The following is a 27411-nucleotide window of genomic DNA, read 5'->3' on the forward strand; positions in this document are numbered from 1 at the left end:
TTTAAACCGTATTTTGGTTTTATTTATTTATTTATTTATTTATTTTTTATACCAGACGATCAGCACCGGTTCTAGACCTTGTATCCTCTCAAGTTAGAAACCTCTTTCTAGGCAGAACATTTCTGGGTTGTTTGAGTCTCCCGTTTCCTCTGCACACCGCACTCCTGGAGTCAGCTCGTGGATTGGATCAAAGAAAGAACTTATCCTTCCCATGCACTTATGTTTGAGAACAGCTAACCGCATCTACCAGTTTCATAGGCTGCAGAAAATAAATACATAATCAGGTCAAAGATGTAAAATGGCCACAGTGCATTGTGTTGTGCACAAAACATAAGAGCAGGGATCTCATTTAGCATCAGTGTTTGCAATGGTGTAATGACAATGACACTAAGAACTGTAACAGTGTAAATATTTATCAGCTATGGTTAAGGAAGAAAACAGGAACACATAAGGTTCCCTGCTTTGGGAGCTAGATGCTTGTGAAGCTGTGGTACTGATTAGGTTCTAGGAGCTCTGTTGATTGGCTTCACATTTCTTGCTTCACTTTCCTTATCTATAAAATGGGTAGATTGGAAGTGATGGTTTGAGACTTTTCTATCTGTAAATTGGGTAGATTGGAAGTGGATGGTTTGAGACTTTTCTCTCAATACATGTTTTATTTGTGATAGCTTGTTCAATGTATTTTAAATGTCTGTTTTTGAGGAAAATATGCATTATTTATAATTGGCTGACATTTCTAACCCAAAATTGTGCCACTTAAAGTCTATAGAAAGGAAACCAACAGAATGAGGGAAAATATCTGTAAACAATATATCAAAACTCTGCCTTACTAAACATAAAAACCTTTGCCACGCAGCCAATGCCCCCAAATCAACCAACCAACCAACCAACCAACCAATCAACCAACTAACCAACTCCCCTTCTGATCCCACAATAATACAACAATAACAAAACAGCCTTTTTAAAGAAATGGACTATAGTCAAGTAGTGGTAGCACCTGCCTTTAATCCCAGCATTCAGAAGGCAGAGACAGGTAGATGGATCTCTGAGTGAGTTCAAGACCAGTTTGGTTTACAGAGTGAATTCTAGGACAGCCATGGATATGAAATCCTTTCTTGAAAATAAACCAAACCAAACCGACAAGAAGAAAGGAAAGAAGAGGAAGAGGAGGAAGAGGAAGAAGAGGTGAAGGAGGAGGAGGAATAATAATAATAATAATAATAAGAAGAAGAAGAAGAAGAAGAAGAAGAAGAAAAAGAGACATTTATCAAAAAAGATGTACAAAGAGCCATCAAGTTAATGAAATGTGGTCAATCTGACTAATCACCATGAAAATTTAAATTAAACCTAAAGTGATTTTTTACTTCAGTCCAATTATGAAGATATCAAAAAGGCAAAACAAGTGTTAATGAGGATATAGAGAACAGTGAACCCTTACATACTATTGCTGAGAATGTCAATGGATACAAATATTATGGAGAACAGTATGATGGCCCTAAAGAATTTAAGAATGGACCCAGCAAGCCCACCTCTGGGTATATATTTAAAAAAAATAAAATTAGTGTCTTGGAAACAGTAGTGGTGCTCTCAGTGTTACTGTAGCCCTGTGCACAATAGGCCAGCCGTGGGGTCAACTAGTGTCTTTCGGTGGGTGACTTTCTGAGGGATTACACTCATGCGCCATGAGTGACAACATGGGTAAACCTTTTTAAAGGTAAGCCATCCTAGCCGTTTCCATTAATATTCATAATCCACACAGCACTTTTGTTGGTGACATCAATTTTTCCTGTTTGAGTAAGGGATTTTAGGAGAGCCTTCTGCAGGACAAATATAGGGAGCTGTGAGCTGCTAGCAGTGAAAATTAATAAAGTGAAACTAATTATCATATATTCTTTCTCTTTCTTTTTAATGTCCATACAGATGATACTTGTAGACAGTGTGCTAAGTGAAATAATGCAACTATGAATATTCCATGACTTAATTTGTCAGTGGAATCTGAAACAGTCACACAAGTTTTCAAAACCAGAAAGCAGAATAGTGGGGACTAGAAATAGGGGATAGGATATGGGAATGGAGAAATGTCAATCAATGGCTTCAAGGTCTCAGTTAGGAGGGATGAAGTTCTCCAGCTCCAGCATATAGTATGCTGACTTTAGCTGGTATGATACTATGCATTTGAAAATTCGAAGAGATGGTAAAGGTTTTCACTACACACAAATGACAATTCTATGATGTGATGGATACTTTAATTAACTTGATTAGAATAATATTTTATAATATATTCATGTCTTATCCTAAACAATTAGGCTGCCTACCTTAAATATAGGCATGTTTATTTGCCATGTGTACCTCAAATAAAATCAGAATGAAAACCATTTAATTTTTTTTAATCATTTTGTATTTTGACTTAAAGATCAGAACAATGTCCTGCTTTTTAGATGTATTTAAGGAATATACCCAAGAGTCTGTTGTGTCTGTGCTGCCTGTATCATAATACAGGCTACAGCTCCGGCAACAGGCTGGGAGTGAATTCGGTGAGGAAGCTGGCATGAGTCATCTTCAATATGAGATGATGACAAAATATTCCAGCTGAGATGCAGCGCAGATAATGAGAAATACAGAAAAAGGAATGAATATTTCACATTTTATTCAGATTAGGGGTTTAGAACAGGATCTCCTCCACAGTCAACACATTATAATAGGAAGGAAATAAAATGTTATTGTCCAACCAAATTTCCTACGCATTCATTTTTCTTCTCTGCAAGTGCATTCCTTTTATTTTGTCTTAAGCAGGGGCAGCTTAAAATCCTTCATTTGATATGTGTTTATCAGGGCCATGCCACATTTCTCTGGTCCAGGATATTGCAAGTCTAAATTTTCTTGGTTTAAAAAATCTTAGCTTATAAGGTATGTACATATGCGCATGAGAGCAAATCTAAATTCACACTTAAAGACATCTGCAGATGTTCATTATCTCACGAGCGGGTTGCATTTATTACTTTTCCCCAAGCTTGTTCTCAGATTTTATTTTATTTTTGTCAAGGTGTATTTCTTTGGGTTTTACCCTAGCATAAAAGCATGAAATGAATTTCCCATTGCATCTGCCTAATGTCAGGAGTGCCTGCAGCTCAATATCACTAATTAGTGACAGTCCCCACTCCAGGGGCTGGGAGTGGATGTTCTATATGCCCCGTCGATCCCTTCATTCCTGCTGCTGCCTTGAGGGTTGCACTCTGACACACCACTGCTGAGTCCTCCGGGTATCGCTCTTGGCCCAGGTTCCATCAACTCCCAAGGGTGCTCCATGTCCAGCCGTAAGCCACTATTACAGAATAAAGGTCTGGTCCCCTGCCACAAGTGCAAACAAGTTGGAGGGGTTTTCTCTCTTCAGGGGATCCCTTCGGATTCACTAAAGTTTGGCTGTGATCATGGTCAGAATCACATCATGTTATTTCTTCTCATCCTGCCTCCCTAACTACCTCATGGGTGCTGCCTGTCCAGTTAGCCTCCTGCTTGCTAATCTCAGCTTCAGAGTCTATCTCCCAGGAACAGAGAAAATACAAGGCAATTTCCCACTTTGCGGTATGAGATTCTCCAGTGTCTACACAGGGTCACCATGCGAGGAAAGAGAGAGGAAATGGCTTCACGGTAGCAGCAGTGTGAAGCAACTACCTGTCGCATTTCGGCAGACTTAGGAAGCAGGGGGCTTGGGATGAGGCTAGGGTTGGGCTGTAAGTCATACGACTTGTCCCTGAAGTCCTATAAAGTCTGTTAGCTAGGCTCGTTGTCCCAAATCTTCCACAATTTTCCACAGTGTTGTCATCTGGGAACCAACTGTTCAAACACGTGAGTCTGTGGGGACAGTTTATATACAAACTGTGGCGGTCCGGAACACATGCGTGCTGGAATTTTTTTTTGGGGGGGGATAATGAAATTATTTAATTTTATAATGCTATGATTTAGGTCACAACCACGACAACAAAACAAAATGAAAATGAAACAATTGAAGCTTAGACTTGTCTGGTTAATCCCAACCTAAACATCCCTGCCCTGCGCTTTATAGGGAAGGTCTTCTTTTCTGGATAGGAGAGGATGTTTCTGTTTATCAGTGAACTTTTGTCCATTTTTAATCTTGCCCATAGAGGCATTCGATTGACATTGTTGATACTTCTTTTTGAAGATTTTAGATTTTTAGCAAACTAGACTTTATGTTAAAAAGATACTCAGAAATTTTGACTGACACACACACTTATGATACAATGGATATATATGTATATATGCACACACACACATATATATGTATGTATATATATATGACACATCATTTCTATTTTCCTGGTAAGTATGGAATTCAAAGCTTTGTGTTACTTTTCTATGGAAAGAAATCATGGCTCAGCAGAACTGAAATCGACATGCTCTTTAAAATTTGTTTTGCCTGCTGCTCCCCAGGTTTTATGCATTGAATGAAGCACTTGGACATTTTTCAATTTGGCTTATTCCAAGTACATAGTGTTCAAAACTCACTAGTTTGGTTTAATGGACGGCCTATGAGACCCAAGCCGTCTGTATGAGGTGACAGGACAAGGCTGTGGTATAGGTCCCATTGGTCAAGGACACTGGCGTCAACCTAACATTTCTCCGCTGTTGTTGATATAGTTGGAAGGCACCATGGCCATAGCGTGAGGAAAAGAAGTAGTGACCAAACCGTGTGTGAGGCTCATGTATTATTTACAGCGTCCGGGAAGGACCTTGTAAACACATTTTACTGGGATCTTAAAACTTTTCTTGGAGCCGTGTTCATTTCTCAGTGTTCCTGCTTGGATGTCAGAGGTAAGGGGCAGAATTTAGAATGTCCGGAAATCATTTCATTGTTTATCCTCTGCTCTCGGTCGGTGAACTCCTTTCTCTTGGGCTAGTTCCAGGTATTCCAAAGCTCATCCGTCTGACAGCCAACGGGGGCGGAGAGGGGGCGGGGGAAGATGTAATATAAATCGTCCTAACACTGATAAGAGTAAACTACCTTTAGAAAGAGCTGAACAACAAAGCAATGAACTTGGAGAATCAAGTGTCTGTCAGATTGGGGCAGCACTGCAGATGCACGATTCTTATCTGGCCATTGGGCGTGTGGTCCGAATCAATCATGGGGTCCGAGAGTTTTCTGTGTTGTTGAGACTGTTATTACTGTTTCATAATCTCGTCTTTTTGTTGTTGTTGTTTTTAGAAAGTTGTGGATGTCGGGCAGTGGTGGTGCACGCTTTTAGTTCCGGGACTCGGGAGGCAGAGGCAGGTGGATCTCTGAGTTCCAGGCCAGCCTGGTCTACAGAGAGAGTTTCGGGACAGCCAAGGCTGTACGGAGAAAACTTGTCTTGAAAAAACAAAGTTTGTGAGCTACAAAAAGGGAATGAGAACTGCGAATATAAAATTAAAACATAACATAACCTAATTTGTAGACTGTTAGGATAGACTCTAAGGTTATAACATTATTATAGGAACTGCTGGGATAAACTACTTCACGTATTTAGAACACATCTCTGCACTTTGTACAGCAACATGAATTAGGAGTCTCCAGGAAAGTATTCGAAAGGTAACATTGGCTTAAACTATTCACCAGAGCCCTTCTTGCATACAATTCATGGCTCACTAATATCTCTTAGCAAGAGAGGCTTACAGGTCATAGTTTTGCTGTGAAATAAATGATGACCTTCAGTTTAGATGTTGTTTATATTTTTCTTTAAAGTTTATTCTAATTTTTGAGAATTTCATATAGGTCTAGTCTGTATTTGCTTTATATCTATGTCCACATTTTCCTCTCTCCAATTCCTTCTGCGTCTCCGACCCTCTTGAATTCATGACCTCTACTTTTATAATATCCTTTTCTTGTGTGCACGCATGTATGCACGCGCACGCGCGCGCAAACACACACACACACACACACACACACACACACACACACACCCTGCTGAGTCTAGTTAGTATTGTCTTTGTGCACAGGTGTTTAGGACTGTCCATGTGAGATCAGAAAAACTGCTAGGAGGGATTATTCTTAGAGAAAAGATAATCTCCTTCCCGCTTCAGCTGGTTATAACATTTTGAAAAGAGTTTATTTATTTGTGAACTAAACACAAAACACCCTCCATCACTTTGAAAGTTGCTACCTTGTGGGGACAATGTGTACCTCTTTAAATTTTTTTCTGTGGTAAGGAAAGCAAGACCAGTAAGTATTCCTGTGTTTAAAGATCCACAGCAGTTAAGTTTCCAGCCCCATGACTTTCTGAAGTGGGATTAACGCTTTGCTTGCTTGGCTGCCTAATGAGGCAACAGGTTCTTTGGAACAAGTGTTCGTGGGTTTATAGCTCTTCTCGGGGATTTTTGGATTCCAGGATGGATGGAGGAATAAACAAGTTGAGACTCTGAACTCTGCCCTTGTTCTTCACAGTGACTTACTGTCATTTCATGGCCTCAGTAGATCTTTGGGGGAAGAGTTATGTTGAGCTGGAGAAGCCCCCTTCCCATCCTCCCTGCTCCCCCAGCAGAGTGTGCTGTTTCCTTCTGCTGGGCGATGAGGGTGCGTACATGTCAGAACACAAGGTACATGGTATATATTTATTTAAACTGTGTTCACTTAGCGTATCTTCTAGGGTTTCAGTTTAGAATTTTGTGTAGGACTTCGCTCCACTAAGCCACCCAGTATCTACAAGGTATCCTAGTAGCTAATCTGGTTTTTAATTCCTCACTGTGTGTATCTACTCAAGGCTGTGATGGAGTAGGCCTGCCTGAGGTCTGAGATGAATTGGTTATCAATCACGGTTTCTGTTCTTCCATTTGCTCTTGGTCACCTTTGAGAATTTGTGTTTTATAGAAAATACATCATCTTTAAGGGTCCTAGTTATTCACATGTTGTGAGTAAGAGAAATCATGTCTGATTTCCTCCCTTGTCACTAGCAGTGGGGTGCACCGGGTGTCAAATGTGGCACAGTGAGTTGGGTCTAAATGCCAGTGCCATTTGGAAAGCCTTGTCTTGTACAGAGTGGCAATCCATACCAGCTGTTGGGTGCCAATCATTTTTTTCACCAACGCTCCCCATATATTTGCCCCAGTTTTTGTAATGATAACTTAAGAATCTTCTTGGGACCATTTACAGAAGAGAAAACCGGGAATTAAATCATATTTCGTTCCTAACTGGATTCTTATCCTCATTGATGCCTTTCTTCCTCTTCCTGTTCTGTTACATCTGAACGTCTCTAGAGCAACAGAAAAGATATCGTGGCAGCTTTTATCAACAAATATACACACACTGCTTTTTCTGGTGCCAATATTCATCTAGATGCTGTTTGTGGGAGAACAAAAAATGAGAGCAACAATGTCAGAGCAAATATTTCCTGGGGACTTATTTCATGGCAGAACTGTTTTCAGGATGTTACTTATAATGCTTATTTCATCTTTGCAAAGTTGATATTTTTATTGTCTTTTTTTAAAAATAGAGCATGAGAATACACACACACACAATTGCCGTGTGACTTGCTTAAGGCTACCCAGCTCCTGAGGCTTAGAGCCATTATCGTAACCTAAGACATCTGGTCCCAAATGTTAACAGATGCAAATATATATTCTTTATGTGGGTAAGCTTGCAGCCCACTTTAAATGCACACCAAACGTGCATGATAGTGCTATAAATTTCTGAATGCCCATACAAATTAGCAAGAGTGTGTTACCAGCATACCCATGAAAGGTATTCAAGGTGGGAGAATATCTCTGTGTGTCTCGTGGGGTATTTCCTTGAGGTACAATGTGACGTTCTACCTAATTAAGATCTATTCAGTTCCTTCAGGAAACCTCAGGTGTATGTCTAGAAAAATTTTATGTCATATTTTTAATGAATTGCTTTAAATAAAGGAAACTCCCATTAGACTATTTGTGACATTACTAATCTCAAAATGTCAAAGACCAAGATTATACCCAGTCTCTGAATAGAATAGAATATCAGATGGAACACAATTGGCAAATTTGTCTTAGTTCTTCTGTAAATAGTCTAGCTGGATGGCTGGAAATTTTTAATACTAATGTTCTAATGACAATTTTCCCAGTAATAATTTGCCCACAGAAGGCTACTGGATCGCATAATAGAATAGACTGAGCTGGAATTCCCTTTAAATGAGAGATTTCTGAAGCTTCCATCCCTCTCAGTAAATGGGTTGGAGATATTTATGAGGCATTTTTATCACCTCTGCCATGCGGTATACCATTTCCCTCCAGCCACCCTCTCCCCCGATAGCCTACAGGTACGGCTGATGAACTTCTTCGCATATCCCAGCCAGCTCATTAGTGAGAGGAACTTTGGCATTCAGGAAAGGAGAAAGAAAGAATTGGTTTTGAGTCTGGTTTGAACAGTCGGCTGTCTATTGCTACACTAAATCTAACTACTCATTATTTTCAGCACAGGGCCAATATAGGTTGCTGGCAATATGCCTACGGATTGAGTTATCCACTGATGCCATTAGGCATTTATTTCCCTCTTTCAGGAATTTATTTGAGCCTGAAAAACTCTGATATTCAGATATTTGAGAAAAGATGTAATATCTTTTTAAAGCTAGCTGCCCTTACTTCCACTGTTCTAAAATAAGGTGCATGGAAATTTTTGCTTTAGACCACTTATTAAAAGATTCTACAAGATCAAAATACTAGCATCATCTGGCTGGTTGCTGTTCTGTATCCCTTCATTATAAGAATGTTGTATACTATTTGATTTCATAAGCTATTGTTTGATTTTATACAAATAGTGATTTCACTGTTTGTATAAAAATATGGGATTTTTATTTAAATTTTAAGCAATTAAAATTACCTTAAAACTGAATTAGAAAAGAATTATTTTAATAAGACATGTGATGGGTTTGAAGAATATGAAATCATTGTCAAGCAATGCAAACACCTGCGAGTTAGAAGTGGCGTCTAAAAAGCTAGGTATCCACCTGGAAATTTTAATTATGGCGAGCTAGGTCCCAATACAACTTGTAGAAGGCTTTGGATTGAATGTTGATTTCTAATTCTTCTAATTCCTATGTTAAAGGAGCTCGTGCTTGATATCGCTATCGATTACTTTGTTTTGTTTTGTTTTTATTGAGATTATCAACTTTTACTAACTCCCCACAAAGATATTTTGTTGGTCACGGGGATACCTAAGACAAGGGGCTCGAGACCGCATGATATTCAGGGAATACATCTGTAGTTTTTAAAAACACTGCTCGTCTTCATTTCTTGGCCTTTCCTGGCATTCAACACAGGCCTCTGACTGGCTCCAGCCCTCAGAATATAGATGAAACTGATACCGTTGCCAGGGGAAGCCCCAACCATCTGGAATAAATTTCCGTGAAGGTTTTTGTTTGTTTTCCTTGGAAATCTCGAGGAAGATTCAGAAGCCCTTGAGCTTCTCAGGGCTTGTGGGGAAATCAAACTTGGATTTCTAAGTAGGTGCAGGCAGCACAGCGATCCTCAGCAACCCTCAAAGGAACACGTGCTGTGTTAAACCCCGAGATGGTAGCTCTTAAGTGAGGTTTGCTTAGCCTCAGCATTGTTTACGTGGTGAACAAGATGAACCTTTACAGGGCTAACCTGTCCATCCTAGAATTTCTAGAAGCATCTCCGGCCATCCATCAGTGCCAGTAACACCCTTTGTCCCATCAAAACAGTTAAAAAAAAAAAGTTCAGATATTTCAGATATCCTCTGGGGGAAAGTTCCCCTGACTGAGGATCCCTGGCTAAGGCAGGATTATTTCTTTTTCTTGAATGTGCTACACAGAGTCCCCTACTTTATTTAACGATACCAAAAGATCATACAACTTTTATTTTTATACAATATACAATAAGCTTCTTAGACCCTATGCTTTCAAAAGTTAAAGATCTGAAAGTTGAAGAAAATGTGTGCATGAGGAGCTTTGTAATCCAAAGTAACTAAAAGACGACAGATGTAAATTACCTCCATACTTAGTCTTTTTTTAAAGTGAAAGATACCACAACCCAGTGGGCTGGTATCTCAAAGGCTATTGGCTGAAGGAGCAGGCAGAGCTCCCGCAGCACTTAGTAGCAAAGGTTCAAGATGTTGCTATAGCAGTTTTGTATGTTTACACACTTTGCATTTTTTTTCTTCAAACTTGAACCCAGGCCTTTGGACCTCACCTGACGACATGCAGCATGACTTCGATCTCGGGAACAGTTTAAAAAGTCTATGGTTTTTGTATCAAGCTTATATTCACTTTTTAGAGCTAGGAGAAAAAAGTCTTAAAATAATTTGCATAGTCAAACAAATACTTGTGATGAGGTGGTAATAGGAATTACATGAAATAGGAGACATTTATTTTTAAAAGGTTTTATTATAAGAATAGTACAAAATACTCTTTTGGATGTGTAGAAGTCAGACTTTTCTTTGAAACTCCCGAATCTCCTGGAATTTACTCTGTAGACCAGGTTGGCCTTGAACTCAAAGAGAGTCACCTGTTTCTCCCTCCTGAGTGCTGGGATTAAAGGCATAAACCACCACTGCCTGGTTTATTTGGACTTCTTATTTGGCTTCAACCTTAGCATTCACCGTTGTTCCTGGTGGCTGATCTTAGCAAAAGGCTGAGATACTTTGCCCTGCTCTATGGCCCCAGGTGAACACTTTCTTGGAGAAACCCTCCTTTGGTTGTTGCTTGTTGGAAAACATTGCCAATTTGGATACTTGGAGATATAAAAATAAAGGAAAATGGGTCCTGCCCTTCATTGACAAAATATTGATAGCTGCTAACTGGTTGACGATAGTCAATTATCTTTTTTCCATGTGTGCCTTAAGTGTATGCACATTTGTGTGTGTGGGGCATATGTGTGGGCTGGTGCATGTGCGTTTGTATAAACGTAAATATAAATATATTAATGTTGAGCCCCAAGGTTGATAGTAGGGGTAATAGCATCCTAGATTGCTCTTCCACTTTATTCACTGAGTCAGGATTTCTCACTCAAACCCAGGGCCCACTAATCTGCTTGGTTTCTAATCAGTTTGCTCCGGGAATCGCCTATTTCTCCTCTCTGAAGTTATTATTACAGAAGGGCCTTGAAGCACGGTCATCATTGTTTTAGTGACCCCAATTCCAGTCCCCATGCTTACTAGCACTTTAGCCATTGAACCATCTCCTCAGTCCCCAGAATCAGATTTCTTTAGGGTGACTGTGCTCCAGCCAATGGCCCTCCACCCATCCATGTGTGGGCAGCACTAATTAGATTCAGGAGGTTGGAGAGGACTGTGGGAAAAGGGATCTAGGAAAAGTTGGAGTGGGGGGTGAATATAATCAAAATATATTGTACACGTGTATGAAATTCTCAAAGAATAAATAATATACTTCAAATAATGGTAAGGGAGGAAGAGTCCTTGCTCTGTGAGGAATTTGCTGTTGGCTGGTAGAGGCAGAAGCTGCTAGAAGTCTGTGAGAGGGAGAGGACTGTGGAACAATGAACAGTTCAAAGTACAGACCGTGCTGTAGGAGCATATGAACCCGAGTGCATTCGATCAGAGAGGCTTACCAGAACATTCTGATCCGAGGACGGCACACTTATCTGATAGAAGATCCTCTTGTAAAATCCACCCACAGGCACACTCTCTCAATCATACCTGGGCCTGGAGAACAAGAGAAGGTTGTAATTAAAATTCATGTCTATGAACCTGTAAGAATGGTAAGTTTTGAAGATTAAGGAGGGTTAACAGTTCAGGTCTTGGTTAAATCATCTTTTGATAATACACCATTTGTTCTACTAATCAGAATTCAAAGAATTTGGGGTCAGTCTACCTCTTTGCGAATTCAAAATGTGCTATAAATCTTGAGAATGTCCTGTAGGCTAATTTCCTTTAACGTCAGTTTTCTTAGCATTTAAACTAGGGTAACACACCCCATTTGCTAGGATGTTGGACAAATTAAAAGAACTAATGTGTGCTATACCCATGCAATTCTTGATATCAGTATTATTCTTGACACCCATGGTCTCTTATGATATATATTTTCAACACTCACAGAATTTATTCTTTTACACAGTTTATTATGGGTTTTGATGATTTTATACTTGATATAACTCATTTTCATATTTCTTATACTTTCTTTCATAATGTAACTCAACCTTAATAAATCCCTTCATCTTTTTGGTCCGTTATTATCATGTGATTATATTTCTGTCATTATCTTAGGGTTTCTAATAAGGCCAATGGTTCAGAACTCATTCTGTATTTCAAAGAAATTTTTTTTAAAAAAAGATTTATTTATTTATTCTTCTCTCATACAATCCATCTCCACCACAGCCTCCCCCTTCTCCACTCCTCCCAGTCCCTTCTCCCCCACTCTGTCTCTCCTACCCCCATATCCACCGCTCCTCCATTTCCATTCAGAGGAGGAGGCCTCCCAGAAATGTCAATGGAATACTGCATAACAAGATACAGTAAGACCAGTCACAAATGTTCCTATCAAGGCCGGAAGAGGCAAACCTACAGGAGGAAAAGGGTCCCAGGACCAGGCAAAAGAGTAAGAGACACCCCACTCTCATAAAAACCCCAAGTGAAACAATCACAATGTGTATGCAAAGGACCTAGCACAGACCCATGTAGGCTCCATGATTGCCACTTCTGTGGAAACTCCTGGAACCTATAAGAGTGACCCTTGTGAGCACTCCAAGTAGTGGAGGATGCAGAGTCTGTTGAACCAGCCTCCTTCTGAAACCAGACAAGGCTTCTAGTTGTGAAACTGGAGCAACAGCCCAGTCACGAAACCTTCGATCCACAACCTGTCCTGCCTAGAAGATGTGCTGGGCCGTGGTGACTCAGAGGCTGTGAGAGTGAGTAACCAATGCCTGCACTAACTTGAGGGCCACACCCCAAGAGGGAGCCCATGTCCGACACTGCCTGACCAAGAATCAAACTAGATAGTCAAGAGACCTAGGGTAGAACCAAACATAACTGGTGGTGGTGGGGGGTAGGGGATAAACAAATAAATAAGTAAAAGAAAAGATTTAAAGCGTGTATGTATGTGCGGGGGGGGGGTTCTCCAAAGAAGGTTAGAATATGGCACCAGATCCCCTGGAGATGGAGTTATGAGTGGTTATAAGTTATCAACTGGTTAGTGATTTCTTCAGCCCCTAGGAAAAGCTTTTGATGAATTAGCTTTATAAAAATGCTCATTACATTATTATAGATCTTAGGGGGTCATTTTATGTCTTTCTATGCTATCCAAAGCATGTTATAATATTTAGAATGAGAATAAATGTACTAGGCACAAATACTAAAAATCCTTCAAATTCTTTGGCTGTTCACATACCTTCCTCAAATTTTCTTTGAAAACAATTAGTTTTGATGTAATTTGAAGAAAACAAAAAGTTCAGCATCTTATTCCTCAGCCTAAAGATTCAGGAAGTGTGAGTGATGTGTGGACACCATAAAGTGATCATCTTCAGCTTTCGTTGACTTGGTGAACTGGCAGAACTACCAGTCAACCCCTCTGGAAGGAATGGGGCAACATGCACATTGCCTTTCTTTCTAGGCATAAAGGCGGTTACATTCTTAGAAAACATTTAAAAAATAAAGGGGTTATACTATTTAAGAATTACTGCTATTTATCTCAGAACTAATATTTACAATGGTGGAATTCAAGTATAAGAGATTATGATACAGAAAGTAGGAACCAACTGCTCTCTGTGTCCAAAGGCAGGGAGGACAGGTTAAAACTCAGCACGTGGTAACTAGGTTGCAAATAGCAAGGGATTTCTCTATGGAACATTAAAAGGGATCTCTTAGAGGAATACCTTATTAACCAAAGGAACTGGCAAATCAGAGTGATCATTCTCTTGGCACATTCTCTATATCTGAAATCTTGCTAAATACTTGTATTTCTATTAAATAGGAAACAACATGTTTACATTCCTCATCAGGCACCTCAAACATCCAAAATGAATGCCTATTTTCTGGGAATATGTTTTATATATATTATCTATGCATTATATCTATCAGCTCTTGGTGTCTGATGTGTTAAGCCAACCGTGGATTGAAAATACCAAAAGCATTCTACCTTTACTGCGAAAGCACAGATATTTTTTCTTAATACCCAAGCAATACAGTATACCCACCATGTACATTGTATTTGCTTAATTATAAGCAATCTAGAGACTGTAAGGTATGCAGGAGGATGGATGAAGGTTGTATGTAAATATAATGCCATCTTATACAAGTAGCTTGAGTATTTGTAGTTGTGAGGGTTTGTGGAACCAATCCCCTATGGCTTTGGAGGCTGACTGCGTATAATATGTACTTTCTTTTCTTGCAGGGCTTTAATGATGTTGTCTGGTAAAGTAGAAAGAATGTGGCTTTGGAATAGCACAACCTTGGGCAGATACTTTGAATTTATGATTTCAACCCTGACCTAATGTTTGTTTAATTTCTCTGAAACTTTAAGTTCTCTTATAAAGGAGGACATCTTAAAAATGAGTCAGCCAGGGGGCTGGAGAGATGGCTCAGTGGTTAAGAGCATTGCCTGCTCTTCCAAAGGTCCTGAGTTCAATTCCCGGCAACCACATGGTGGCTCACAACCATCTCTAATGAGGTCTGGTGCCCTCTTCCGGCCTGCAGACATACACACAGACAGAATATTGTATACATAATAAATAAATTAAAAAAAAGACAAGGACATGATAAAACTTTATAAAAAAAAAGAGTCAGTCAAATGATTTTATAGTGACTACAGTGTTTGTACCTAGTAGTTAATATGTATATATGAATTTAAAATGTACTATAATGGATAAAGGTGCGTACATAAAACATTAAACAGGAGGCAGTGTAAACGCTGCCCTAACATGGGGGAACATAACTTTGCAAAGCTAGCTAACTGGAGATAAATATAGTTTCATAAGTAATTAATGAGACCGAGGAAATAATGATTATATGGGAGGAATGAAAAATGGCTTTCTTTCAACATAATATTGAGGTAAAAGAATAATTTTTAAAACTTTTTTAATTTTATTTTTTTGAAACAATCTTTTTTCATTTTACATACCAATCCCAATACCCTCTCCCTGCCCTCCTCCCATTCCCCCGACCTTCCCCCACCCCACTCCCCATTCATTCCTCAGAGAGAGTGATGCCTGCCATGGGGAGTCAACAAAGTCTGTTAAATCACTTGAGGCAAGACCAAGGCCATCTTTCCTGTATCTAGGCTGAGCAAGGTATCCCTACATAGGAAACGGGCTCCAAAAAGCCAGTTCTTGTACTAGGAATAAATACTATTTACACGGCCCTATGCAGGCTCCCCAGATGTCAGTCCAGAGTCAGTGAGCTTCCATTAGCTTGGGTCAGCTGTTTTTGTGGGTTTCCCCACCATTATCTACAATTCACAACCCCAGAGAAGCCAGGAAACAAGGTAGACCCTAAGAGAGACATACATGGATCTCCCTGGGAAAGGGAATTAGACTAGATCTCCTCAGTAAATTGGGAGTGTGAGGGGTAGGGTGGAGGGTGGAAGGGGACTGGGGAGGGGGAGCTGGGAAATGCTGTCTTCTAGAGACATTGCATACTTGAACTCACAGCAGCTGTCTTTACTTTCACCAGACCAAGCCATAAAAATTCTAGCATGGATGGGAACAGGGCTCTCGGGGCCCTACTCCTATCTAAGAAGCTATTGGCATTTGATGACTGCTGAAGGAGGGTGTGGCTGCTGATGGGTTATAGTCAATAGGCCTGCAGCCATGCACATATGAACAGAACTAACTGAAATGAATAGACTATTAATACAAACAAACAAGCCCCCCCCCAAACAAAAACAAAACAGAAGAATGTGAAGTTGGGAGGTAGAAATGTTGGTAGGACCTAAAGAGAGTTGCCGGAGTAATTGAGGTTAGATATGATCAAAACTGTATTATATATGCAATAAAAATACAAATATATTATTTGATATAAAACCAAATGAAATATAATTGGGAAAATTAATTTATAATAGCAAAATGTTTAAAAGGGAATAAACTAAAGAAATACACAAGAATTTAAAGAGGAAGATTCTGATGTAGAACTGACAAATGTGGAAGCCATTTGACTACGGTGAACTGAACCTTACCGCATTTCACCCACTCCGAAATCCAAGGGGAAAGCTGAATGTATTAGAACATGCAAAGCTAATTCTGAAAACACGAGAATGTAAATAAACATATAGATTTTAAAACATATCACTATCATTTGAGTTGACAGATAATTAAAGGTCAAGAAGCCAGATAAATCAATTATTTTTTATGTTGTTAAGAGTTTGTGTTATGAAAGTATGCACCTGCTGAAAATCAGTGACTGCATAGTTTAAATTTGTATGTTTCACTGTATATAAAGTTTATCTTGAAGAAAAATGAAAGAATTTCTTTTGGGCTTTTGTCCAGTGATATCTATACCAAAGTATTTGAAGAGAAATATGCTAGTATCTGCAATTAATTTTTAAATAAACCGCAAGATAAGATAAACTGATGAGGGCTAGAAGGTTATATAGATAAAAATGATTTAGTTTTGTAAAATTATTTTTTCATCTGCTAGAAATTTCCATGATAAAATGTTAGATAAAACTATTCAACTACATAGAGAAAATTTTCCGCTAGTAATGATGAAACGGCAGATCTTTAAGTTATAACTTTAGCCACAATAAGAAAGACTCCCCACCATGATAAGTTCCAGGAACTGGAAGGCCAGGATTGGGCATATGGCATAGGATTGGCCCTGGGGTGAATATCTCAGATCCTGGAGTGTCTCTGGGTGGCCTGAAAGAGGAGACTCATGGGAACTTGGGCATCCTTCCAGTGAAAGCAGATATTCTTCTAGAGGGAGTGGCATTCTCTAGCAGAGGAGAGTGGAGGACAGGTCCTTGGGACAGTGTGCATATTTTTGTTAAAAAAAGCCAGAAGCACACAATGGGAAAAAGAAAACTTCTTCAGCAAATGCTGAATGGTCAGAACGGCTAATATTAATAACACAAGTGACAGCTCACGCTGGTGAGGATGTGGAGAAAGGGGAACTCTCCTCCATTATTGTGGGAGAACAAACTTGTAAATCACTATGAAAATCAATATGGTGATTCCTCAGAAAATTGGGAATCATTATAACTCAAGACCCAGTTATGCCGCTCTTGGCATGTATCCAAAGGATGCTCCATCCTCTTGCAATGACACTTGTTCAACTATGTTCATAGTAGCTTTATTCATAATAGTCAGACACTGGAAAGAGTCTAGAGGCCCCTCAACCAAAGACTGGATAAAGAAAATGTAGTACATTTGCACAATAGAGTAATACTCAGCTGTTAAAAGAATAACATCATGAAATTTGTAGGCAAGTGAATGGAACTAGTGAAAAAAAATCATCCTGAGTGAGGTAACTCATACCCAGAAAGACAAACATGGTATGCACTCACTTGTAAGTGGATATTAGCTGTAATGTAAATGATAATTATGTTCCATTCCATAGGCCCAGAAAGACTAAACAACAATGAGTGTTCTAAGGGAAATGCATGAATTGCCTTGGGAAGGAGAAATAGAATGTATTTTGTGGGTGTACTTGGGGGCAGGTGGGCATGGGAAGAGGAGGGATCAGTTGTGGGGGAGAGGAATGAAGGGAGAGAGTAAAGGTACAGAAAACTTGTATTGGAACACATTTAGGGGACAGTGTTGAAACCCAGTACAGTGGAGGCGTCTATGCGGGAGACGCTATTGACCCAGAATGGAGAATGCGGAGCCTGAACTGGTCACCTTCTGTTACCAGGCACCTTCCAGTGGTGGGACTTGGAAATGGAATATTAAAGTAAACGAAGAAAAAATTTATTTTGATTTCTTTTGGAGACAGGGTTTCTCTGGGTAGCCCTGGATGTTTTGGAACACTCTCTGTAGACCAGACTGGCCTTGAACTCATAGAGATCTCTCTGCCTTTGCCTTCCAAGGGCTAGGATTAAAGGCCTTTGCCACCAAGTCCAGCAGGAAGACTTTCTTTATCTTTTGATGTCAGTTTGCTTACTTGATAGTACTGGAGGTGTTTAAAAGCTTATTTGTGCTGCAGACTACTGGAGACAAGCACTGGGAAGCTTCCAGTGGCAAAGGTCACCTCACTTGGACTCTTACATGTAGTTCTCACTGCACACTATTTCCATGAGGTAGGAGATATATTATTAGAATGGAGTCAGGTCAGGAAGGATTTTAAAGAATGTGATTGAAGCAGCAGAAAAGTCATTGCCGGCAAGTTTGCGAAGTCTGTTATATACAGGCGAGTAGGAAGGAGCTGAAGCCTACTGTGGTGGACTGATCAATCACAGCCCTAGTTTCAAGTGTGAGACACCCACTTAACTACACATGCACAGCCTTACGGTTCGCTGTGAAGTGTTTCACACACCTTGACTCTTAATCTTTACAACTCAGCAAAGTATATGTCTACATTTTGCAAATAAAAGACCACAGGCGGAGTGAGTTAAGTTATGCCAAAGGATAATTTTGGAAAGGAAAATATTGTGACTGTTAGTAAAATATAAAATGGACACCTATGAAGTGTTTCTTCATAGCTTAAACTTGAGCTAACAAGTTTAAGATCATTTCAAAGAGCATTTAAGAAGCCAGCGTTCTCAGCAATTTATTACATATAAGACTGAGTTTGTGCCAGCAAGCATTGGCTTTGGGGGTTGTTCTCATTGGATGAAAGTTATTGACATTTCTGCTGGACAAAGTTCTATAGAGCAACAAGAAAATTGCCCTATGTACTATATGTCTGAGAAGCAGTGATAGACACTACATTAACTTATTTTGTTATGTTCTAATATTTTGTGTGTGTGTGTGTGTGTGTGTGTGTGTGTGTGTGTGTGCATTGCACACACATGTGCATTTGCATGTGGAGGCCAGAACTTGATTTGTTCTGGTCATTGTGTCTCTTCAGAACATTAGAAACCCTAACTAACACAATCACATTTAACTTCAGGATTCATGATATTACCATGATGATAAGGAGAAGGTGGCATGGTATTGGGAGGCTGGGAGTCATGAGACTGACCATGAAATTAGACACGTGACTCCATGTTTTGTGCTTTATTTGATTTCTCTTCCATGTGTGGCTAAGCTGGATGGGAAGCTTCCAAATTTTTCCTTTAGTACCCCAGCCCCAAATTTAATAGAAATGAAAGTAAGATGCTATAACTAAGGTAAGGACGTTAAGGAGAAAGAGACATGGAAGGCTCAACCTTCCTGCTCAGTTCCTTTTTTCTTCCTTAAAGAAGAAATCAGAGATGATTTTCAGGACTCATTGGGAAAAAAATAAGCATTTGGCATGCTTTCCTTAAAAAGAAAAAACAAGAAAATAACACCAAATATCCTAAAATATAAAACTTTTTCCTTTGAAACTATTTAATTACCTAAGAAAATGTAGTTGTGATTCTGATGCCTGGTAGCAGTAGCTAGTGTTTGTGTGACTTGTGAGCCAGGTGAGAGCTGGCAGAATTCTCCAAACCTGAAAATAAGGTGAGTTTCAGGAAGTAATATTGTTGATGTTATATTTTTACTATAGTTCAGACATAAAAATGCTCAATAATATTGATTAACTATTATATTAATAATAAATAATATCTTGATTAACTATTGACTTTTGTGGTTTGCAATTTTATTTCATTTATTGATTTTTATTGATGTTTCAACTAGATATACCAAGGAGGTTACATGATATTTCCCATATAGTATCAATCAAACTCAATAGCTCCCCTTCCACTTCTGTTTCCACACTCTTTGTCTCTCTCATAATCATTATCCTACTTTTAGGTCAATGTTGTTTAGCTTTTATATTTGTGTGAACAAGCTGTACTTGTCTTTCGTGTATCTGCTTCATTCTGTTGAATATGAACACATCTACATCCATCAATTTTGTGACAAATGGCAGAATTTTATTCTTTCTTCTGACTGAAAATGTTGCACTACATAATATGCAACATTTCTATATCACGTACACATGCATCACATGTGCACAATCACATCTTTAGGAGGACACAGGGAAATTCTGTCGGTTAGATTGAACACTACAGTGAATGGACGTGATATTCAGACAGCTCTTTGGAAATGGGGATAGCTGGATGTGGGAAATAGGATAGCTGCATGACACAGCAAATTTATTTTTAGTCCATTTGAGAAACTCAAATGCTGCACTCCGAAAAGCTGTAAGAATTTGCATCTACACTAACAGTACATTGGAGTTCTCTTTTCTCTCTGTCTGCTCCAATATCGGAATAGTCACTGTTACTGGGATTGAATGTGATTTCATAGTGGATTTATTTACTTTTCTTTAGTGGCTAATGGTACCGAGAAGCTATTGATAAAGGTATTTTGCCTATTTTTAAATTCATTGCCTGAATTTTTAAGAAAGGTTTTAAAAAATATTTTAATTTCATATAGGACCTGGATATTAACTTTATGTCCAATCATAGGCTTTTTATTCACCTTGCTATCATGGCCTTTGCTGTGCAGATCTTTTTATATTGCTATAATCTCATTTGCCATTTTTTTCTTATGAGTTGAGCAGCTATTAAGAACATCATTGTGTTTAACAATGTCTTGAAGTAGCAGCTCCATTTTTAATTTTTACATTGAAAGTAGAATCAACTGCAGATGCAACTTCACAAACCGTGTTATTTAAGTCTTGCTTGCTGGATGTGGTACTGTGTACCTGTAGTCCCAGTCCTTAGGCGATACAGGTAGGAGGATCTTGAGTTCCAGGAGATCCTTGGTATAGAGCAAGTCTCACTGAGCACACCTGTCTTGGGAACAGAGTGTTTTATAGTCTGTGATACTATTGAGGTAAATATCTGATAAATTTTGGAAGAAATATAATTTTGATTATACCTGCATCTGATTGCTCATAGATTTTTCTAGAAAATTATTCAATCCTATAAATAAATTTGATTTTTGAAGTTAGACTTTAATTATAAATTCATACAATGGCATTTCACTATTTTATCTGGTGTTTTCAGTCATATAAGAAACTTCACTATTTGTATTTACTAAAAAAATGCTATGCATTCGATTACTGCCTTTATTTACAATGAAAAATTAAGTTTAAAATCATCTAATTCACTAACACTTGGTTTATTCAAAGCATTTAATGATAATAGAATTGTTTTTTTTCAAATATCACAATTGTCAATTAGATTTTTATTTTATGCTTATAGAAATTGGATATTGATCTTGTAAGGTTGAGTAGTTTTGCTCTAACTTTTAAAAGATACTTTACTTATTTTTGGGCTCATGCAAGCACATGAGTACACATGCGTGTGTCATGCCCTGTGTGTGTGAAGGTCAGAAGACAACATGTAATAGTGGGCCATCTTCTTCTATTGTGTGGGTCTTGGGAGTCAAACTCAGGTTGTTACACTTTGAGGCAAGTGCCCCGACCTGCTCTGCCATATTCCTGGTCCATGATGAACAGTCTTAAAAAATTGGACATTCTTTAATGTACTGCTGAGTTTATACCTAAGCAGGAGCAGCTTTTGCACTGCCACTACTGCTGTGACTGCTGCCGTCACTACCACCATTTGTGTCTAAGCCTCAGTCCGCCACACTCTCCTGCTTCCTTCCTGCTTTGTACTTTCCTAGCACTGGCATGTCTGCAGGGCCAGTTGTTCTGTGTGTGCTGTTTGCCAGAGGCTGCCTATATGTGGCAGTTTGTTGCTGGACCAGTTCAGCACATCCTACCCATTAGGGTATCACCTCTGTTTGTGTGTATGCCCACTGTGCCACTGAATCCAATTTAACAAAAATCAAGTTTAAACAAGAAAGGGTTAAGAATTTAAGGGTATTTTCACCAGAACATTAAAGAAAATTTGACACAGTTTATAGACCCATGAAGAAGGTTCTAGATGGAGCCCTCAGGACTGAGTAAAGTCACGTGACTAAGCCATTAGGCTCATCAGTTGTCCCTTGTCTTCATCTTCTGTTGATGTGAAAACGCTGTTCTTTTTCATTTAACTACTACTTAGAATCTGGTTAAATGAGGATGAATCTTCAAGACCAAGAAAAATCAGTAAAACATTCTAGTTAAGAGATGCTGATGGGATGCAGAAGCCCAGGAAGAAGAAGGTTTCAAGAAGGAAAAGTAACCAATGGAATAAAGAACAGGAAAGGGCTCAAGTAATAACAGGGCAGAAAGCTTCCTATGGACTTCAGCAACAGAGAAAAGAGACAGTCTTAGGTTTTAGTGATCTTAGAAATGAGTTCTTCCAGTGAAGAAATGTAGGCTGAACAGAAATGAGAGGCTGGATAAAGAACTTTATAGTATCCCTTATGTCCTGGGCTGAGTATTACTGGACACTGTCTGTGATAGTTTTTGTCAATATGATACAGACTAGAGTCAGCTGGGAAGAGGACACCCCTGTCAAAGAAGAGCCTCCATCATATTGGCCTGTGGCATGTTTTCGGGGGCATTTTCTTAATTGCTAGTGGGTTTAGGAAGGTCCATTCCACTATGGGCATTGTCATCCTTAGATAGGTAGACCTAGGCTGTGCAAGAAAAGTAACTGAGCTTGACAAAGGAAACAAGCTAGACAGTCACTTCTCTTTATGACTTCATCTCTTTCTTGAGTTCTGGCTCGACTTCCCTCAGTGATTGACTTCAATTGTGATGGGAAAGCCTAACAAACTATTTCTTCTCTAACTCGATTTTTAAAATTTACTTTCGGAGAGCTTCATACATAAATACTGTATTCATATAATTTCTGCCCTCCAACTCCTTTGGTGCCTATCCATCTGCCTCTCAAATTTATGACCGCTTCTTTATAAATTATTATTGATACATATATGTATAGATAGACAATATGAATACAACCTGCTGAGTCCATTTAGTGTTGAGCCATGCGTATGCTTTTAGGACTGACCACTTGAAACTGGATAAATTATTAGGAAGCTTGTTCCCGGAGAAGACTGAATCTCCATCTCAGCAGCCATTGATTGCCCACATCTCTTCATTCAGTGGTAGAGCATTGTGACATTCCCCCAATTCATGCTGATGTATCAACTGCTGTCGTCATTCTGCAGGCCTTCTTTGGTAGCCATAATGTTGATCGGACTTCAAGGATGCAGCTTCTCTGTCATAGATGAAGACACTATCTCCTAGCAGACATCCTGGTCTTCTGTCTCTTCAAGTCTTTCTCCTACCCTTTCTGAAATGTTTCCAGAACCTTATGTGTTGAGATTATGCTGTAGACATGTTAGTTGTGGTTGGACACCCCACAGTCAGGTGTTCTCTGCATTTGGTCAGGTGTGGATCTCTGCAGTAGTCATCATCTATGGCAAGGAGAGCTTCTTCACTGAAAAGTGAGAGCTACAATTCTCTGTGGATGTAACAAGTACTTAGAATGCAGTTAGAAACGATCCTGGCGTTAGAAAGTGCCAGTAGTTCATGTCTAGGATTCCTCACTCCAACAGCCAGAGGATGCTGCTCTTCTTCCTCCTTGTTTCTGCTCATCCTTGGTGTCTTAGTTTGGGTTCCTATTGCTGTGACCATGGCAACTTTTAAAAAGGAAAACATTTAACTGGGGCCGCCATATGCAGGTTCAGAGTTTTAGTCCATTATTGTCATGGCAGAAAGCATGGCAGCAGGCAGGTAGCCATGGTGCTGGGAAAGGAGCTGAGAGTTCTACATCTGGATGACTGGCAGGAGAGGGAGAGAGAGAGAGAGAGAGAGAGAGAGAGAGAGAGAGAGAGAGAGAGAGAGAGAGAGAGAGAGAGACTGAACCTGAATACCTGAATTGAGGTTTTGAAATCTCAAAGCCTACCCCTAGTGACATACTTCTTCCAACAAGGCCACACCTCTCCAACAAAGCCACACCTCCGACTAGCGCCACTCCCTGCTGACCAATTACTCAAATCGACCAACCTAGGGAGGCGTTGCTATCCAAACCATCTCTCATGCCTTCCTGATACTTACTGATAATATCTTCTTCTAGGAATTTATTATGGTTGAGGCTGGTGCTCAACCACCTTATCTCTTACTTTCCAACAATCCTGAAAGTGATGGCTTTCGTTTTCTGATAAAAAGATATGGAGAGCCTGTGTGGCTTGTGCGAACCTGATCCTGACCTGCTCTTCCCTCCACCATCACAATGCTGCCCTTTACCTCGAGACACTTGCTCCCATCTGTGCCGTAAAAGCAGAGTCATCAGGGAAAATCAGTCTGCAGTGTGCAGCTGCCTCTCTGTTGAATCGTCTCAGCTGTCTACATTATGGACAGACCTCTAGGGTAATTTGCTAAACTGCCACTGACTCTGAATGCAAATTTCTCTGCATTTTTCTCGACAAAAGCTTAAGATGGGGAAAAAGCCCACCCAACCTTCAAAACTACATTCGTCAGACCATCATTAATGGGCTCCCTCTTTTGGTCTCAGGGAGAGTTTCTCTGTTGACGGCAATGAATCACCATCCCAGTCTATATTCCTGGCATCTCCCTGAAACCATTACAAGAGTCTTCAAACAGGTCTCTGTTTCTCTCCCTGCTGCTGGCCATAGGAGCTGGGTGGCACTTTCAAAATGAAAGACAAATCGTAAAAACCCAAGCTTGAAAACAGAGGAAATACATAACTTGGAAAAAAACAAAAACCACGAATTAAAATCCCCACCTTCCCCAGTAAGTCAGATCTTGTCATTTCTCACCTGGAATTACTCAGAAGAAACCACATCTTCATGATGCCTGCTTTGCTCAACTTACTTTCTCTCCTCTTCCCTTTGTGTTCTCAGTGTGCAGGGCCGACTTCTCACTGTTCTCCACTTCTTCACGGAACAGTAAGCCTTGGCATTAACTTCCCTAGGAGTCTTAGCTGGTCTTGCTTATTCTCCTGACTCAGATCCCTTTCCCGACTCCTTCAGGGCAGAGCGCTTTATTCGTTAATGCTTCTCAAGTCCCTTGGATGGTGTCCAGTACACACCGGGTGCTCAATAAATATTTTAAAAGAACGACTTCAACATTGTTATTATTTTCCGAGGTACTTCGAGTTCTGCTCAACGCCACTCCATCTGAAATTTTAGGAGCCTTTGGCTAGAAAGTTCTACAAGAGTGGTTGGAACTTTAAAGTTTTGTTATGTAACTTTATGCAGCATAATATTCAGTGCAGCGCAGCATAGGAGTCTGTTGTTTATGAGATCGCTATCAACTGCAGAATATTTTCATCGCCCTCCAGGGAAGCCTCACAAGTCCTGAGCAGCCGCTCCCCATTTCCATCTTCCTCAACCTCTCAACAGCCACTGGTTTCCACTTCTGTGGATTTGCCTGCTCTCAGCATTTCATACAAATGGAATTATGCAAGGCAACGGGATGCCTCTCAGCATATTTTCAAGTCTCAGCCATGCTTGGAGTGTCTAACTAATTCATTCTTTTTCATGACTGGGCTAAAGCATATTATCCGGCTATCCCACAGTTTGGATATCTATTCATTAGTGTGTAGACATTCTGTTTGTTGTGTGCCTTTTTGTTTGCTGTTACGAATCAATCATTCAGTCATGTTGCTACGAGCAGTTGTTCTTTGAAAAATATCGCCAGTTCTTTTAAGTATATATTTAGGAATGCATTTATTCAGTCACAAGGTAATTCTGGTAACGTTGGTTAGCCTTATGCATTTTCTCAGGAGCAATCATGGATGGTTCCCGAATTATGATTTTTAAAACTTCACAATAATGCAGAAGTGATGCATTAAGCGGAAACTGTGTTTTAAATTCTGATCTTTTCCTCTGGCCTGGCCATCTGCTTTGCGGTGTTGTCTTACGCTGCTGGGCAGCCACAGGTGCTCAGGTAACCAGGCAAGCATGACGGAGAACAACCCACACCCTATAATACTGCCAGTGCTCGGAGATATTGTGCGCTCTGCTTTCACATCCCATCATGCTCCTCCGTGTTTCTTACTTTGAGTGGGAAGGAAAAGAGGGAGGCAATTACTCTTGAGATGAAACTCAAGATAATTGCCCGCCATGAAGGCATCGAGCCAAGAACAGCCATCAAACGCTGGGTAGAGTTTTACAGTTCACAGCCTCCAGCAACCTAAAGTAAGACTTCTTTAATTCTTACCTCTGATGACCCCCTTTTTGCCTAAGAAAGTTTTGTGTGACTCCAGGAATACAAAATAGGTATGCCAATCAAGCATTTACTGATAAAAAATGATAAAGACATTTAGTTAAAATAATTATTTGGGGGCACATCTATTTTTACCTTTTACTAAAGATGAAAGGAAATTTATTCATTAATAGGATGGACATGTTGATTTATTTTTACCCAATGAAATAAATCTTGGAAAAATATTTAATACTGTAGGACACAAGGCATAGCCAACGTTTTCCAGAGTTGACTGATATTTTGATTTTTCTAATCATCATTGCTGAGAACACTGCTTTGCATACATATGTGGTTAGTGAAAAATGACAGAGACATGTTTATGGCTATTGCAGATATGTTCTGTGTAACCGAAGCCAAGCTTCACTGAAGGATTGTTGATGAAACTCAAGTGAGTAACTCAAGCACCTGTTTTCTTTGTACAAAGTTATTTATAATGATGAATACAGAGAAACAATTGAGGTACTCTTCAGTCGAGTAATGAATAAGCAAATAGACACCAGCCTATACAATGCAGATCATTACTTTAGAAGGAGAAACGGAAGGCTACCAAAGTATGGAAAGATATGAAAGAACCATACTACATATCACCATGCAGGTGGCAGCAAGTCAGTGAAGGTCAGGCTTTGTCTGGAACAATCAGGAAATGGCACAACGGGAAGAGTGAAAAACATCAAATAGCATTTTCCGGTGGCTGGGCCTGAGGGGAGGGATGGAGTGTAAAAGCGATGATTTTTTCTGGAACTTGAGATTTCCAGCCGTGAAATGACCTCATATTATATTATAATGATGGATACATGCCACTATGTGTTTGTCAAGATCTATAAAATATACAACAACAAGAGTGAATTCTGCTACAACCAATGGGATTCAGTTAATAACAGTAAATCAATGATGGTTCATCAATTCTAAAACTACACCCAGTCATGGAAGACGCTAACGACAGAGGGATTTGCGTAGGAGTGGAGTGGGCAGTGATACATAGGGGATGCCCTATGCCTCTCTTCTCAATTTCTCAAGCAGTGATTTTTTTTTTAAATGTAACCTTTTAACATAGTACGATCTGAATATCAACTAGTTTGACACACACCGAAGAATGATAGTGGGAGAGCATCAAATCTTTGTTTTCTGTAATTTTACTATTATTTTTTGTTAGAGCAGAAAACTTACTATGCATTGTAAATAATCATGACAGTCTTTTAGAATCTGGACTGCGCTGTCTTAGGTGGCGTGCCGGTGTTCACAGTGTGAGGACGTAAAGAACGCAGAGTGTACATGCTCTG

At 39.6% G+C, this 27411-nt stretch overlaps 1 long non-coding RNA gene across 1 annotated transcript; it reads right to left on the minus strand.

The window, feature by feature from the left end:
* Window positions 1-25221, minus strand: LOC146890075 (uncharacterized). Its single transcript, XR_014999259.2, has 3 exons — window positions 24682-25221; window positions 11548-11641; window positions 1-259 (listed from the first exon to the last, which is right to left on the minus strand). It is a non-coding gene; the product is annotated as an uncharacterized LOC146890075 (long non-coding RNA).
* Between the last annotated feature and the right edge of the window lie 2190 nt (window positions 25222-27411).

The sequence above is a fragment of the Myodes glareolus genome, chromosome 20, assembly GCF_982192425.1.
Source record: "Myodes glareolus chromosome 20, mMyoGla1.1, whole genome shotgun sequence".
Taxonomy (NCBI): Eukaryota; Metazoa; Chordata; class Mammalia; order Rodentia; family Cricetidae; genus Myodes; species Myodes glareolus.